General features: G+C 42.9%; 1 pseudogene; it reads right to left on the reverse strand.

Annotated features, from left to right (window-relative positions):
* Window positions 1–1,500: 1,500 nt before the first annotated feature.
* On the reverse strand, window positions 1,501–9,079 carry LOC143438758 (protein regulator of cytokinesis 1-like; annotated as a pseudogene).
* Between the last annotated feature and the right edge of the window lie 8,544 nt (window positions 9,080–17,623).

Below are 17,623 nucleotides of genomic sequence, written 5' to 3' on the forward strand. Positions count from 1 at the left end.
CTGATCACCCAATAGAGAAGCTTAATTCAGGTTGGCTTTGAATTGTAGCAGTCTGGGGGCAGTGTCAAATGGATCTCTGTGAGTTGGGCTAGCCTTGTCACTACAGAGCGAGACCAGCCACAGCTGGTAGTGAGACTCTGTCTAAAACCAAAACAACATCTGAATTGTCTCTCTCCACTATCCTTAGACTCCCGTTGTTTAGAGACCTTTGGCCCTGGCTCATTCTAAATTCTTACCTGAAGAAAGGGTCTTGGGTTCAGGTTTTGTGAGGAAGATGAGCCTTGTGAACAGGACAGGAAGAAAGGGAGTCAGAGATACAGGAGGTAACAAGGACGTGACCATAGATGGCAACTGAGACATAGTCTTACAGAGAGCCCTACACGAAATGTGTAAGAAACTTCAGAGTTGTCCTTTTGGAGGCTGAGGGGCAAGTCATTTGTCCATCAGTTCCATTTTATAGGACAGTAGATATCTGACATTTTGAATCACAAAAGGGTGGCTTAGGAGACTTAACTTCCCATTATTCAGGAATTGCTGCTCAAATATTTTCCCCCTATGATTTTAACTCAAGAAACTACATTTTTAAGGATCCCTTTCCAAATGCCTTCCAGGCAGTTTGGCCAAGTATGGAATACTCAGAGTATTTCTTTCCCTTGATCTTTCCTTCCCACCCTCCTTCCCTCCCTCCCTCCCTCCATTCTTCCCTTCCTGCCTCCCTCCCTCATTCCCTTCCTTTTTCCCTCCCTTCCTCCCTCCCTCCCTCTCTCCCTCTTTCCCTCCCTCCCTCCCTCCCTCCCTCCCTCCATCACTCCTTTCCTCCCTCTGTTCTTACCTCCCTCCGCAGCAGCAGCAGCATGTCTAATAGCCCCTCTTCTCTTTCCTTGTCTCCATTTCTCACCAACAGCTCCTTTCTTCATGGTCCGAGTCTGCAGCACGACACTAGATTTCTAGCAATGCCAGTTTGTGACTTGGTTAATGGCAGCTTCGCTCACCTGCTGTCTCTCCATTGGAGAGGTGCAGCAGCTCCTAACAGGCACTGGTCTGTGCTTTGTCTCCTTGTCTGTTGTTTGGCTTTTTGGCTCTTCAATAAGCCGAAATAACAATGTCCTAAATTTAATTACCTTCTCTTCAGACCTACAGTGGTCTATGTTCTGATGATGAATCTAGTTGTCTCCTTTTTTTTGAAAGGTAACTATATACATTTTATTTTAATATATTTACAAATACACACAGACACACAGCCTGTAAGGACTCTCTTGAACCAAACGAGTCCCTGTGGAATCATTACGCCTGTGAAGGCTTTCCATCTGTCGAACTCATGTCTAAGTTAGGTGCAGTTAACAGAACCTGCCCAGGGTTGTTTCAAGCAAGTGAACTGATGAAAACATATGAAGTGACACCCTGTATTTGGCAGTCTGGGCACAGAAAGCCACAGGTGGCTCACTGGATAAGGATTCTCAGCACTGGACAATGATTGAATTGAGGATTCGAGAAGTAGCATCAGATCTGGAAGCCTTTGAAAGTTCTCGCGCTCAGGAGGCTGCCATTGAGGTCCAAGTTCTTGTTGGCCCTAAGCCGGGCAGCCCAAGGTATTTTCTTTCCAGAACACAGAGGAGTGACTGCTCACTTGCTGCCAGAAGGGAGTAGTGGAGACAGAGGTGAATGGTACACTGATCCACCAAAGACAGGCCAGCTGCTCCTCTTGGGTGTAGCACTAGATATGGTGGTGGTGTTCATCTTGCATACTTTGCCAGACTTGTTGGGAGTCTGTGCTAGTCTTTTTGCTAGGTGTCCCTGGAGCAGTACTGTACAGCGTCTTAGTCTCTGTCTGTCTCCTGTTCTTTAGTTGCCTCTCCTGTTTGGCTCCCTCTTTCTCCAACTGATGTAATTCCCACTATTCTGTAACATACTCCATGAATTTCTGCCTGTTCACCACAAATGCTGTTGAGTGCTCTTGTTCCCATTGCTCAATCCTTGCTTTCAACTCCTCTTCCAGGTTAGAAAGTGTTTTCTGGAACTTTGCTCGTTCCTTTTCTTCTATTAAAAGATTTCTTCCTCAGTTTGTTAACTGACTTGGATCTGAAGCTTTTCTCTCAAACTCTAGGAAGTTTCCAGCTCTCTTACCACTTCTGGATACCTTCAAACAGTTCTTTGTGAACATCATAGTAGTTTCTTAACTGTATAATCTCAATGTCATGAAGATGGAGCAGGTTTTCTGTGTAGTCCTCAGAATAGTAAGAGGCAAAGCCTGCCTCTGTTCCTGGTTATGAAATTACTGGTCCCAGAACTGAACCAACTCCACTCAAATTGTGTGAATCACTTGCTCTGTGTCTTGCATTTTCAGTTCTTCTAACTGATCCAATTTCAATTTCAGTGCATTCCTGATTTTGGTTTTTGACTCAGTCATAATTGCAGCTACAGGTTCTCTCTCTTCTTCAGGTGTTTGTAACCTATTCCAGAGCTCTCGGGTTTGAGCACCTAGCCCCTCACATTCTGCTTCATTTTGTGACTGTTTTATTTCCAGCTGCTTTAGCAACTTCTGTAATGTTGCAATATTCTCCAGTGATAAACAAAGGGCACTTTCATGTTTACACACTGTTGCGCGCACCTCCCATGTCCCCCCTCGCCCGTGGGAGAGAAACACGAGAGGCAGAATTTGGGTAGTTACCACAGACGAGGCTTTACTCTGTATCAGCAAACGTGGAAGACGCGGAAGGGGTGAAGACAGGAAGAGGCACCGCTTAAATACATCCTAGAGTGACATATTCACTTCTGATTGGCTGTTTGCTCACCACCCAATATTACGCCTCGGGATTGGCCAGTGACTTTGGCGGGCTTTCTGCCTTTGCAGCTGCGCAGTTACTTGTTTACTACTGGGAAGACACGATGTCAGTGCCATCTTGGAATGGCAGATTATACCACCGCTAACAGCGGCTTCCTACAACACACTACAGCTCACTCAAAGCTTGTATGCAGAGTTAGCTCTAATTCTTCCATACACAATATAATTTGTCTTTTAATGTTGACAACTTGTCATGCCTCGATTCCTTTGTTTCCCTCAATGTTGCCACATGCTGTCATATAGGTTCAGCTCTTTTAAGGTGGGGACACAGGTGCTGTCCACATCACAGGGCGGAATACCAAGAATTTCACAGAGTTCTTGATCTTGTTCTTGAAGTAGCTTAAGTTCCTGCTTTCTCCCCTTTTTCTGTTTTCTCATCTGTCCTGCGCAACCTCCCACCAGCAGGAACGATGCAGCACACACAGGATCCTTCTGCAGTAAAGCTTTTATGCGTCTTGAGAGGGAGAGCATAAGCTTACAGATGAAGAGGACCCCAAGGGGGCAAAATCCCAGCCCTTATATATGAAACTGCTCCCCACCTAGGACGTGGCACCCAACAGTTGGCTGTAGCCCGTCGACCGGTATTGTGTCACAGGTGAGGCAGTGCACAAGGAATGAAAAAAGATGTCCTAGCACACGCGCAAACCACCTGTTTGTCAGTTGGTCGAGCGGATGTCAGCGCCATCTTGCAATGGCGAATGTGAGGGCAGCTCCTCACATCTCCCCCTTTTCTTTTAATCATCAAGCAATAGACCACCCAATGCTGAGAGCAGAGATAGAGGTCAAATCCCCAGTAAGCAAATTAGAGTAAGGCAAGATCACCCTATCGCGTGCAATGGGCACGTTCTACAATGCCTTGTCCTTGAGGGTTGTATGGAAGTCCAGTCAAGTGAGTTACTGCCATTTGGTGACAGAACTGTTGAAATTTTTGAGAGGTATAAGCTGGTCCATTGTCTGTTTTGAGGAGTTTGGGTTTCCCCCAGGCACTCCATGCTTCCAGACAATGTTGGATCACATGTGAGGCCTTTTCACCTGTTAGAGGTGTGGCAACAATGATACCAGAACATGTATCAATAGAGACATGTAAGTATTGAAGCCTTCCAAAGGAAGGGACATGAGTAACATCCATCTGCCAGACCTGTAAAGGCCTTATGCCATGTGGGTTTATTCCCACATGAGGAGCAGGCAAGAATTCACAGCAATTTTGACATTGAATAACAATCTCCCTGGCTTCTTTTCTGGTAAGTGAGTAACGGCGACGCAAGGTCTCCGCCGTCACATGAAAATGTTTGTGGAACTCCCTTGCTGCTTCTGTTTGAGATGATAACGCAATGGCCACGAGCTTGGTAGCTTTATCTGCTAGCTCATTTCCCAAAGTCATAGGGCCAGGGAGTCCTGAATGGGCTCTGATATGAGTAATACACATAGGAGATTTTCTATTCAACAAAACAAGCTGTATTTGTTTAAAGGTGCCATGAACTCTGCTAGAGGGCTTTATGATTCCAGCCACTTCAAGAAGGTTAACTGCGTTAACCACGTAAAAGGAATCTGACACAATGTTAAGAGGCCCTGGAAAGGTTTTAAGGACCTCCAGTACCACCAAACATTCTACAAGTTGAGGTGATGTTTCACTGAACTGTTTTGACACCACTTTATTATTTACTACATAAGCACCCAGACCAGTCTTTGACCCATCTGTATATACAACAATCCCATCCTTAAGAGGTTGCCTAGCTGTAATTTGTGGAAATACTATAGCCTGATTCAAGGCAAATTGTAAAACAGGATGTTTAGGATAATGATTATCAATCTGTCCTGAAAAGGAGGTAACCAAGATTGCCCAATCATTAGAGGTGGCTGCCAGAACTTGTACTTGTGCAGCAGTTTAAGGTGTAATGAGAGAGTTAGGCTCTTGTCCAAAATGAGTAATGGCCGCCTTTATTCCGCGAAGCGCAAGCTGGGCAATTGCATTGGGATACCAGTCTATAATTTTGGCAGGAGAGGCGTTCGGATGAACCCATAATAAGGGCCCTTTCTGCCACAACACGGCAGTTGGCAGCCGAATGGTTTTCATAACACACAGGATAAAAGGTTGTGATTCATCAATGCGCTGCAGCTGAGCTCTTTGCAAGGCATCCTCTACCTTCTTTAAGGCCTGACTTGTGGCAGGAGTAAGGGCCCTAGGAGAGGAGATATGGGGGTCTCCTTCTAAAACATTAAATAAAGGTTTCAACTCAGCTAAAGAAATTTTCAAAAAGGGTCTGAGCCAATTTATATCTCCCAATAATTTCTGAAAATCATTGAGGGTGTGCAGATGGTCTCTACAGATTTCCAATTTGGGGGGAATTATATTGGTAGGAGAAATAACAGTCCCCAAGAAGGTGCCCACTTCAGAGATCTGAACCTTCTCCACTGCTATTTGTAACCCCCATTGTGCCAAAGTTTGTATCAAACAGGGGTAGGCTTCTTGTAATATTTTTAACTCTTTATGTGACAAAAGTATGTCATCCATATAATGGATGACAAGTAAGGTGGGAAACCGTTGTCTTAGCGGTCCCAAGGCTGTTTGAACAAAAATTTGACACATGGTGGGGCTATTGGCCATGCCCTGGGGTAAGACTTTCCATTGATACCTCTTGTCTGGTTCCATATGATTAATGGAAGGAACAGTAAAAGCAAATCTAGGCCTATCTTTAGGGCACAAGGGTATGGAGAAAAACAATCTTTAATATCTATAATGAGGAGCTTCCAGCCACAAGGGAGAGCAGAGAGCACAGGAAGGCCCCTCTGGACTGGGCCCAACAATTTCATCTGTTCATTAATAGCTCTGAGGTCATGGAGTAATCTCCATTTTCCCGACTTCTTTTTGATCACGAAGATGGGAGTATTCCAAGGTGAGGTAGAAGACTCAATATGATCGAGCTCTAATTGTTCCTTTACCAATTTTGTTACAGCTTCTAGTTTTTCAGAGGATAAAGGCCATTGGGGAACCCACACCGGGTCCTCTGTTTTCCACGGTATAGGCTGTACTACCCCAACGGCCCCTAGGAAAAACCCAACCCTTTTTTATCTTGTTTTCTACTAGGGGATATAGGCTCCACCCTGCCCTGTTCCAACTTTCCCAGCCCTTTTCCTTCCCTGTAGCCCATCTTAATCATCATGTCTCTTGCCTGGGCCGAATATGGTTTTGTAAGAATAGGTTCATTTGACAGGGTGAGACCCATACCCTGTAAGACATCTCTTCCCCAGAGGTTAATGGGGAGAGGAAGAACATAAGGTATAAATTTTCCCTGCTGTCCTTCTGGGGATTCCCAGGTCAAGGTTGTGGAGCTGATGGTGGGGCAAGACTGATATCCTAGGCCTTGTAACGAATGTGATGACTCAATGGTGGGCCATGCTTTGGGCCACCAGTGTGAGGAGATGATACTCTTATCAGCCCCGGTATCTAGAATACCCTCAAAATCTTTTCCTTTTACTTTTAAACACAGTTTAGGCCTTTCATTCAAGGGAATCATTAAGTAAGCTAGATCACTACATGAGGAGCCCATCTGTTCTGTTCCCATTCTATTGACCCTTCCCACCTCAGGGAGGAATAGCAACTGGGCTATTCGATCTCCCTTTGTAATAGAAAAAACTCCTCTAGGGCTAGAACATAAGACTTGTATTTCAGGAGAATGCTGGCCATCCACTACCCTGGGGTACACTATTAAACCTTGCAGGGTGAGTGATCCTCGGCCGAGGATAAGGCCCATGATTCCGGGAAGCAAGGGTGTTATAGGCTCCACCGGAATTGGCTGAATATTCATTTGTGGCATTAGTAAGAAGTTGGAGGCGGCACGCAAATCCACCCTTGTGGGTCATCCTGGGTTATTTCCTGATTTCTCTTTCTGTTGGCTTCCTGGGTTCTGACTAGTCGGTTCCCATATCTTTGAGGGCCCTGGGACCGGGGGCCCAATGTCCCATTTTTTGGCATCTCGTCTGACTGATTATCCAGCAGGGGGAGGAGTCTGCCCCTAATATCTCTTACTGAACGGCATGCACTAGCTTTATGATATCCCTTGCCGCATCTGTCACAAAGAGTGGGAGTCTCTACCTTTCTATTCAAATTTGTACAATCCTTTTAAAAATGACCGGGCTTCCCACAATTATAGCAGACCTTTGGACCGGGTCTCATTGGGGGGCGCCTCTGTGATTGAAGAATAGCAGCTGCCAGCCCGGCATTAGTAAGGGGCCCTCCGAGCTCTCGGCAGACCCTAAGCCAATCTTGTAAGCCCTTGTTTTTACGTGGAGCAATGGCTGCTCGGCACTCCTGAGTGGCTTGTTCAAAAATTATCTGTTGGATTAGGGGCTCGACTGGACCTACGTCTCTGAAAATACGCCCAGCTGCCTCTGTCATTCTGGCCACAAAATCTGAAAAGGACTCTTGGGGTCCTTGAATTATCTTTGTGAGTTGTCTACTCGCTTCCCCTTTTTGGGAAAGTGCCTTCCATGCCCTAATGGCCATGGCAGAGACCTGGGTATAGGCTCCCCAATGGTAGTTAGCTTGATCAGCAGTATAAGCCCCTTGACCTGTTAACAGGTCTAAAGTCCAATCTTTCTGTTCCAGGGTCAAGGCAGTAGCATTGACCCGGGCTTGCGCTTGTGCGGCCTCATACCACAGTGCTTTCCATTCCATATATTGGCCCATATTAGGGAGGGCAGCTTTTGCAATCATTTGCCAATCGGCTGGTGTTAATGCTGAATTGGTGAGTCTATCAAGCTGTACCAGGGTAAAATTAGCATTGGTCCCATACTTGCGAACAGACTCGGCCAGTTCCTTAAGCTGGTTGAAATCTACTGGCGCATGATTCGCCCTCCATTTTCTGTTTCACAAACAGGGAATACAGTCCTGATCTTTCTCCTCACTTTTTCTGGTACAAGCGAGTAACCTGATGGAGGATGCACCTCATAAGGCGGAGGTGCAGAGGGCACCGTCTTTTGAGGAGGAATTCTAGGTAATTTTTTATATTTTTTGTTATCATCTGGGTGATATCTCTCTGCCTCATATCTAGCTGCTTCTTCATCTAACTCAGCCTCCTCCTCCAAGTTAAGAGTATCCTTACCAGAGGTGTCATCATCACTGGAGCTTTCCGAACTGTTGAGGGTCAGTGCCTCCAGCTCCAAAGAGGGATAGAGCCCACCCTTTCTCTCCTTACGAAGGATACTGGACTCCATCGGGGGTATCTCTCCTGTCTTAGGAGGGTGTCTATCCTTCTTTTTTGGGACGTCCTTTTTCTTGCGCGCGCCCAACCTCTCACTCTGTTCGGTTTCTGACATGCTGTCCTGAACTCCCTCGAGAGTAACCTGCCCTTCACTTGCTGCTTCCTTACAGTTTTCATCTTCTAAACAGTTTTTAACAACTAGAACAAGGACCATGAAAATCACAGTGAAGATCAGGCCACAAATTTCAGGGGCAGACATACCTCTCCGAACGTACCTCCCTGCAGTTCTGAATCCTCCTCTGAATCGAGGGTTCCTCTGAGGTGCTGACGATGACGAGGTCGAGATTCCCGGGTTTCGGCACCAGATGTCCCGCGCAACCTTCCGCCAGCAGGAACGATGCGGCACACACAGGATCCTTCTGCAGTAAAGCTTTTATGCGTCTTGAGAGGGAGAGCATAAGCTTACAGATGAAGAGGACCCCGAGGGGGCAAAATCCCAGCCCTTATATATGAAACTGCTCCCCGCCTAGGATGTGGCACCCAACGGTTGGCTGTAGCCCGTCGACCGGTATTGTGTCACAGGTGAGGCAGTGCACAAGGAATGAAAAAAAACATCCTAGCACACGCACAAACCACCTGTTTGTCAGTTGGTCGAGTGGATGTCAGTGCCATCTTGCAATGGCGAATGTGAGGGCGGCTCCTCACACTCATCCATTCTACTTGAGTGGCAAATCTTGTTCTAGTTGCAAGACAGTTGTTCCTTTTTCTTCCTGAAATGGCTTCACTGGTAACTCACTGCACAGGGTACTCAGCTCCTCTGACAGATGGATATGCTTCTGAGAAGCCATTCCCACAGGCTCTCTTCTTCAGCAGCCATTCTATCCAGAAGATCCTTCATGTGCTTCTTTACAACCTTGGTTCTTTGTAGTCTCTGCTCCTCTGGAATCCCAATTAATCCTCATATTTCCCAAAGGTGAACTAGAGCTTCCTGGAGGCACACAACAGACTCCTCAGCGAGCACCTCACTTCTCCTCATGGTGGACGCTCCAAGCCATCCAGAATCGAGACTGTCCAATTTCCCACACACGGGACAGAGAACCGTAACCAGTCTCATCAGCTTTCACCTTCACTCGAACTCCACTCATGAGCTTTTGGACCCCTTGGAATTCAAACCAAGCCAGAGGTGGCTCCACCTGACAATTGGTTATTGTGTCCACTACTCTCTAGTTGACTCCTAATCTAATGGTAATCCCAGGCCTGTCTGGTTCTTTGAGCTGTATAGAACCCCTTATGTGGTAGCCTCAGAAAAAGAAGGATGTGAGCCAGCATTTATTATCTTAATGGTGGAAACAGTCAGAATAGATTGCCAGAGGTGATGATAATAGCCACTAAAATAGGAGCTGTGTGAGAGTGTGGTCCAATCTGCCCTGGGTTTTATAATTTCATAACGCTATAACCAAGACATGCAGAACATATTTATACTTTAAAACCAATTAGAAACAAAATGAAGTGACATGTTATATATTTAGACCAAACAAAATCTCTTGCTTTTTCTAGCTGTAATTTCAAGATAAAAGCACCTCGTCACAGAGATTTTTCTAGGACAAACAACTCTTAACTCCCTTATTGAATCCAAAAAACCTTCTGGTCCCTTTAAAGGTAGCTTTTCCAGCTCAGCTTGACTCTTAGCTACAGGTGTTAAGCAAACTTATCAGCCACTGCTCTGCATATTAAAACTGCCTTTGAAAACCAAGTTAAACTAGACCAAGGGTTGGATCAAGCAATTTTAATGATCTTTTGAACATTAAACATAAATAATAAAACATAGACCTCCAATCATTCACACAATGAGACATGTGGGCAAAAACACACAATGAGACACATGGATATTGGCACGCCAAGGGACACACAAAGAAGGCAGAATTATGGATACTACTCAGTGCTCTGTCCTTTTTGTTTTGCAAATTCTTTTAAACCCAGTTCCTCTCTTGGGCCTGCCAAATACTCTCCTTTCCCCAACTCACTGTCACCCCCTAAATGAGTTTAGCATCGGATCAATGCTCACTCAATTCTAGACCCATATCCACCTTACTCACACTTCCTGTAAACACAGCCAAAACTTACCTAGCATCAATGGCTTTCCCTGTTTACCTAGTGCTCCAGATACTCTACTTTTTCTTCCATTTTCTGTGGAGCTCCACCAAGACAGTGTTTCCTCTGCTGGTCTTCCCTTCTCAGGTTCAACGGGTGGGCACCATTCTGTAGCTGCCTGCAGCCACGAGTACTGGGTTCTCCTGAGACAAAGCCTGGGAATTAATGGGAATGGAGGGCGAGAGAAACATGGGGCCAAGACAAAGTATTCTGATCAAGGCCCAAAGTTTAATAATTTGCTTTCACATATAAAGGGGAAGCCCCACCCCCCAGAGTCTCTTCTCGGTTCAGCCCAGGGGCTGGGTAAGGAGATAGCAGTCCAGAAGGTGTCAAGGCTAGCTCAGCGGGCAGTCCATTCTTAGCTCAGGTAGCAGGCTCCAAGTCACCAAGGCTGGTAATGTAATGCATCTCAGGTCCTACTTTTGCTTGGTCTATTGTGGTAAATAAATTGCAGGTCTTCTCAGGCCTGGGGGAAGGGCACAGTTTCCCCCTTAATATTTTAAAATGGCAGTGCCAATATCTGGACGGGGCACAATATTTTATCCCATCTAGGGTCTAGAGTGGCCGGGTGACCGTGCCTAGCTTAGGTTGGCATTTATATTACTCCTATATTACCCGTCATTGAGGAAAACATACATAGCATAATGATGTATGCCTCTGTCTTAGGTTTATAGGAGCTCAAAACACTCTTACCCATCATTGACTAACCGGCCATCATTGGCACACTCTTTAGACCCAGACCACATTCAGACCAAAGGACCTGTGGGCATGCAATAGATTCAAATCTTCACAGCAATGTGTAACTTCCATGATGAATATCTGAGCTTGCTGAGAGTGATCCTGTGTGAGGGCAATCAATCTGCTCAAAATACAAGGTTCAAAGGTTAAAAGCAACATGATTATCCAAGCAATGTAGAAAATAAGGTTGGAAGTGGAAGTATTTCAGTATCTAATCCAACTGCTAATTAGCAGGGATCAGACACAAAGTCTAGCCACCAGATATATTGTGGGTGGCTTTAAGTAATGTTAAAAAAAAAAACACTCTTCAGTAAGAGTGGAGATTATATATCAAGTTAAATCAGCTGGTTGATAAAGATTTTGAGCCATCTTTATCATTAGAATCATAATTATTAGGCTCAAGATCTGTGTCCACTTGACAGACCAGTCTTTTAGGCAGCCATCAGGCTCCAATTTCTTTTTCTGAAAAATGTAGACTGACCCACGGCCCCAAATTAGAACAGGATCAGGACCACACCAAGTATTGTTAAGGGGCCTTTCCACAAGACCCTGGCAAATAAGTTGGAAGTAACTGGATGCCAGTGGCGATCCACTGCAGACTGACCCTTAGCATCAGTTTGCAGAAAATTTAAAACAAGACAAAAGCAAGGTGTGCTTTTGGTGACCTTGGGGTATAATTCCCCCTTTCTAGTTTAAAAAAGCCAATGTTTTAGAATAACTTGTAAAACCAGGGAAGAGTCACCATTAGCTAGCTGCATTTTCCACACTCAGAGAGTTATGAAGATATTATTTAAAAGTTTCATAATCTCTCTTTACAATTTCTTGTCCTTGAGGATAATAAGGAAATATCAGTAATATTAAATTGTCAACAAACATCTCAAATGTTTGACTGTAGCCAAATAAGTGTAATAGCCAGTTCCATTATCTTCCTTAGTCTGATATGGAACACCAAGCACAGGAAAATACTATAGGCAATAACTAATTATATTTTTAGTTGCTCTCTTGTTAAAGTAGTTGCAACTAAAAAGGTCTAAAAGGTATCAAATCATATGTATATATTTTAATTTTTTAAAATCAAAAATGAGTAACATCTGTTTGTCAAAATTGATTATATAACTCCTCAAGGCTTAACACCATTATGAAAGAATGGAAGATATTGAGAACAAGTTTTTGCAAATTAACTTGCACACTTTTTAGAAATGCCAAATTATTGTCTTAAGCTATTACTATTTTGATGTTGTAAAGAATAAGATTGTATGGCCACTTATTTTTGAAAGGCCTAGAATGTGTCTAGTATATAAATCAGCACTGGCATTGCTCTGGGGTTCAGGCAATCCAATGAGCTTTTGAATGTCTTATAAAGTTAAGAAACAATACATGTTTCGTAAATTAAGCTGTATTTTTATAAATAAAATTTGAGAATTAGCTATATCTAAAAAAGGAACAATTTCAAGCAATTATAAATCATGAGCCATATACTGGCTATGAATATATCAATTGGAAGCTTGATTTTTTTTTTTTGGCATTTCAAATAGTGACTATAATACATAATTTAATTATTTGTGTTGAAGCAGGGGAAACTCGAGAAACTATGTGATTTAATTACATATACTGTCTTCTCAATAGATGAGGCATCTGTAAATATAGTAAATATAGCAAACATCTTTTCTATGGGCTGCATGCATAGTAAATTTATGAAAATATAAAGGCATGCATAGAGAAAAGTTGTAACAAATGATTATCAAATTTGCCTAAAATGTTTGCCATGTAATAGGCCAAATTTAATAATTCAATAACCAATTTAATTGTTTTTTTGGAATAAGGAATAAACCTTTTATCCAAAATGCTTTTAGGATTTTATCATATAATCTTGTATTGACACAATTATAATTTTATAATAGGATTTTAAAACTTTATTTGTAGATATAGAAAAATAAATCCACATTAATGGTTTCTTTTGTCAAAGGGCTGCTGTGGATATATGAGTAGTAATAACACAAACAGCCAACAATTTATCAGTCTATATAATCTATCTGTTGACAACCAACAGCTCACTCTATTTTCAGCAAAGCTATCTATATAATTTATCTGTTGATAACTAACAGCTATCTATTTTCAGTAAAGCTATCTCTCCTTTATTAGTTAATTGTCAAGGGGAATCAGGACTTGTATGCCTTTGAAAATATCAAACAGAGGTTTAAATCCTCCTATGGTAAACTTAAGATGAGATTTTAGCCACTTAATATCTCTTAACAACTTTTGAAAATTATTAAACTCAAATCAATTCAAAAGCAAACCATTTTCTTTTTGCATGTACACTTACAAGCCAGAAGAGGGCGCTAGATTGTTGGGAGCCGACTTTTAGCAGAAAGCGGCTATCAGCTTTGCAGCCATCTTGAGCCATATACCCTGACATGAGACTTGTTTTTCAACAGCCTACAACAGCTGAAGCACACTCTGATATCCCACATATTTTTTTTTGCTGTTTACTGCCCCCAGCTGCAAGGCATGCAGTTCCTGTGCTATCCATGCCATACATGCCTATAAGGTGCACGTGGTATCCATGCCTGTAAGGCTTACATCATATCAACACCTGCAAGGCACCTGGTATCCACGCGCCTACAAGGCACATGGCAAAAGCGTATAAATACCCCAGATTTCCCTTCACTAAATGAGACATGAGACTTGATCAGAACCTCTGTCTTGTCTTCGCGTCTCTTCCCCTTTATCCTCTCTCTCTCTCTCTGTCTCTCTGTCTCTCTGTCTCTCTCTCTCTCTCTCTCTCTCTCTCTGTCTTTCAATCTCGCTAGACCCTGACCCGCAGACAAGGAAATGCAGCTTGGGCCGGGAAACAGTGGCCACCAAGCTTGGAGTGGAGGGGAAACCCCACCCCCCAGAGTCTCTTCTTGGTTCAGCCCAGGGGCTGGGTAAGGGGATAGCAGTCCAGAAGGTGTCAAGGCTAGCTCAGCAGGCAGTCCATTCTTAGCTCAGGTAGCAGGCTCCAAGGTGCCAAGGCTGGTAATGTAATGCATCTCAGGTCCTACTATTGCTTGGTCTATTGTGGTAAATAAGTTGCAGGCCTTCTCAGGCCTGGGGGAAGGGCACAGATGGTCCATGAAACACAGGCTCTGCAATCAGGACTAGCCTTCATTAAATTTGTAGCTGTCCGCTGTCATCCACTATGATACACTGTTTTTTAATTGTGAGATTTAGATTGTATACCACAGTATTCACTCTTTTTATATTTATTTACTTATTTTTGTCTTGGAGGGAGCATGTGCCTGTCACAGTGCACCTGTGGAGGTCAGAGGTCAACTTGCATGAGTCAGTTCTCTCCTTCTACCATGTGGGTCCCAGGGATCCAACTCAGGTCTTCAGACTTTGTGGCAAAGTGTAGTTAACCCACTGAACAACTTTTTTTATTTATCTTTACTATTTTTTAAAAAAGCTTTACTATTTTTTAACTCAAAACTATCAGTATTTGTATATACGTATATACTTATACATGTATACATATATACATGCATATATGAACAATAATTAAATAATAAGATGTATTTGAAAAGTATGGGGGTTGGGAAGAGTGGGAGGAAGAAGAGAAAGGGAAAAATTATGTAAATACAGTGCTCATATATAAAATTCTCAAAATGAATCTAGTTTTTTAAAATGTTCAACAGATTAACTAGAATTTTACAATATGAAAATAAATATGACCTATAATTATGTTGAAGGACATTTTAACTCACTACAAACTTTCAAGTTTAAAATGAAATCAATAAAAATCATTTTACCCAGCATACTAACAAAAACCACAATAACGTTTTATAATTCAAAGTATTTCTGAGAACAAGAAAATGGATTGTCAGAAGCTAAGTCGGCAGAGCCAGGGGGACACTGTGTGTTATTTCTTTTTTTTTTCTTATTGTCAAACCATAATTTTTACTTTTTAACACAGAGGTTATAAACACGAAAATGCAGGATGTGGGGAAGGGGATGACACAGGAGCATAGGTGTTCAGGGGGAGTACAGATATCTTTCAGAACACAGTATCAGCTGGGTGAAGGTTCAGGGGTCAGGTCACTATGATTCTGCCTATGATTCACTTGTCCTTATCTAATTTGGTGCTATCTGCCAAAGGCAGCCTATTTACAAGGTCTACGACTACTCAGGCTGGTAGCTTTGCACAAAAGCTGCCTGTTTACAGTAGTTCATAGATATCTGTTTCAGTGTTTTTCCATAGAGACCCAAGACTTTGTGTTAGCAGGCATGTAAGTCAGGCCTATTGCTTATTTTAGGCTTATGGCTGATTTTAGGCCTTCAGTTTATAATCAGGGCTGCCCCTGACATCTCCTCCCTTCTCCAATTATAGAAGGGCTATGGCGATTCTAATCTTGCCAAGGCGGGGATGGAGGCCTGACCTCCAGTAATTAAAGGGGACCTTATAATGGCTCCAGTCCTCCTGTCGTTGTCCAGTGAGGCATGAGGGCCATACCCGCCCCAATGTCTTTTTCCTGGAGAGGGGATACTTTTCACATCAACCCCTATGCAGTCAGGCTTGTCCCTCAGGGAACCCAGAAACATAGTTTTAACTTTTATTTATACTCCTTTGCAGTGCTTAGCCTCGCAGCCTAAGCAAGAATTCAGATCACCAGACAGAGGGGGTTCTGGGTGGCCCCTCTCTGCTTGGTCTAGGGGTGGAAGTCCCCTCTTTTAGGTTGGGTGGAGATGGGACTTGGGAGCATACTGGATAGAGGAACATCCTCATCTAGAGTCTCGTGGTCCTCCATAGCTAACTTATGATAATGTCTGAATAGATTTTGCTATCAGATTATCTATCTGTTGTTTCACAAAGTTAGTCATCTTATTTAAGGCCCAGGGACCAAAGGAAATAAGCAAAAATAACCTAATTAATGGTCCCAAGATGAAAGGAAGTAGGGTTAACAATCATGGAGAGGTTGAAGACCAATTCTTGTACCAGCTCTCATCTTTCTCTTTCTCTGTCTTCTCTCAAGACCTTCTCTGGCCTTTTTCATGCTCTCTTTAACCATCCGCCTGTCTTGTCTATGTAAAAGCAACATTCTTCTTTAAGGGCTGTACACAGTCTAGAGCTGTACACAGTCTTTTCTATCGTAAAAGAGAAAATCAAGTCCAATAAATTCCTTTGCATTTTGGGGGGATCGCATCAGACATTTAAACGAGGGATTTCTTCAGATTAGTGATGTCAGTCTATAGCTGTTTGATGTCCTCGTCAAAAGCCCATTGGAGGTCTGAGTAGTATAAGTCCGGAGGCCAGCATCAGGATTAGAACTCCTAACAGCAGACATCATGGGTGATTAATTTTTTCCAGGAAAGGAAAAAAGAAGGGAATTCTCAGGGAGATTTCTCTTCCCTGGATGTCAATTGTTATTCATCTTATTTATAATTGGGCCTGGTTTTGTGGGGGTACCTATTAAATTCATTAATCTTTTTGTCGGTCATTTAGCTGTGCCTTCTGTGTAATCAAACAGGCATATCAATCCTCGGCCCCATATAGGAACTGGGTCCTGGCCATTCCATTTAAGGGTAAAAGGGTCCTTCCACCTAGTTGTGGAATAGTTTTTATTGGTTTCAGCAATGCAAGAGGCAATCAGCAGCAGATTTGCCATAAGCTCTCAGTTTTAGAAAATTAAGAGTAAACAAGGCATGCTCCTTCCACACTGAGAGAGTCCTGAAGACACTATTTAAAGAAATATAATTCTTTATTAATAATTTCTTTTATCAAAGGACTATTATAAAACAGCCAACAATTAATCAATCTATATAATGTATCAATTAATGAGAGCTTCTTTTACTTTTGTAAAATTACTCCTCCTTTGTCAATTAATTGTTGAGGGAAATTAGGATTTGTGTCTTTCTTGAGAATATTAAATGTTTTTTTGCCAGGCCCATTATCTGTTTTTTTATTGGATATTTTACATATTTACCTTTCACTGTTATCTCCTCTTCCTTTCTTCCCCAAACCCCCTTATCCCATAGCCCCTCTTCCAATTTTTAGGAGGGTGTGCTCCTACCATTCTCCCAATCCTGCCTCCCTGCTCTCGAATTCCCCAACACTATGGATCCAATCTTTCGGAGACCATGGCCCTCCACTTCCACTGTTGCCTAACGAGGCCACCCTCAGTTACCTATACAAGTGGAGCCATGAGTCCCTCCATCTCTGTTCTCAGGCTGGAGGTTTAGACCATGGGAGCTTTGGTTGAGTATTTTGCTACTCTTTCTAAAAAAAAAACCAAAGCACCTACACTTTAGTCTTCCTTCCTCCTGAGTTTCATGTGGTCTATGCATTGTGTCTTAGGTATTGTGAGCTTTTGGGCTAGTATCCACTTATCAGTGAGTGCATGCCATGTATGTTCTTTTGTGTTTGGGTTACTTCACTTAGGATGATATTCTCAAGCTCCATCCATTTGCCTAAGAATTTCATGAACTCATTGTTTTTAATAGCTGAGTAGTACTCCATTGTGAAAACATACCACATTTTCTGTATCCATTCCTCTGTTGAAGGACATCTGGGTTCTTTCCAACTTCTTGCTATTATAAATAAGGCTACTATGAACATAGTGGAGCATGTGTCCCTGTTGTATGTTGAAACATCTTTTGGGTATATGCCCAGGAGTGGTATAGCTGGGTCCTCAGGTAATACTATGTTCAATTT

This window comes from Arvicanthis niloticus, chromosome 26 (assembly GCF_011762505.2).
Source record: "Arvicanthis niloticus isolate mArvNil1 chromosome 26, mArvNil1.pat.X, whole genome shotgun sequence".
Lineage (NCBI taxonomy): Eukaryota > Metazoa > Chordata > Mammalia > Rodentia > Muridae > Arvicanthis > Arvicanthis niloticus.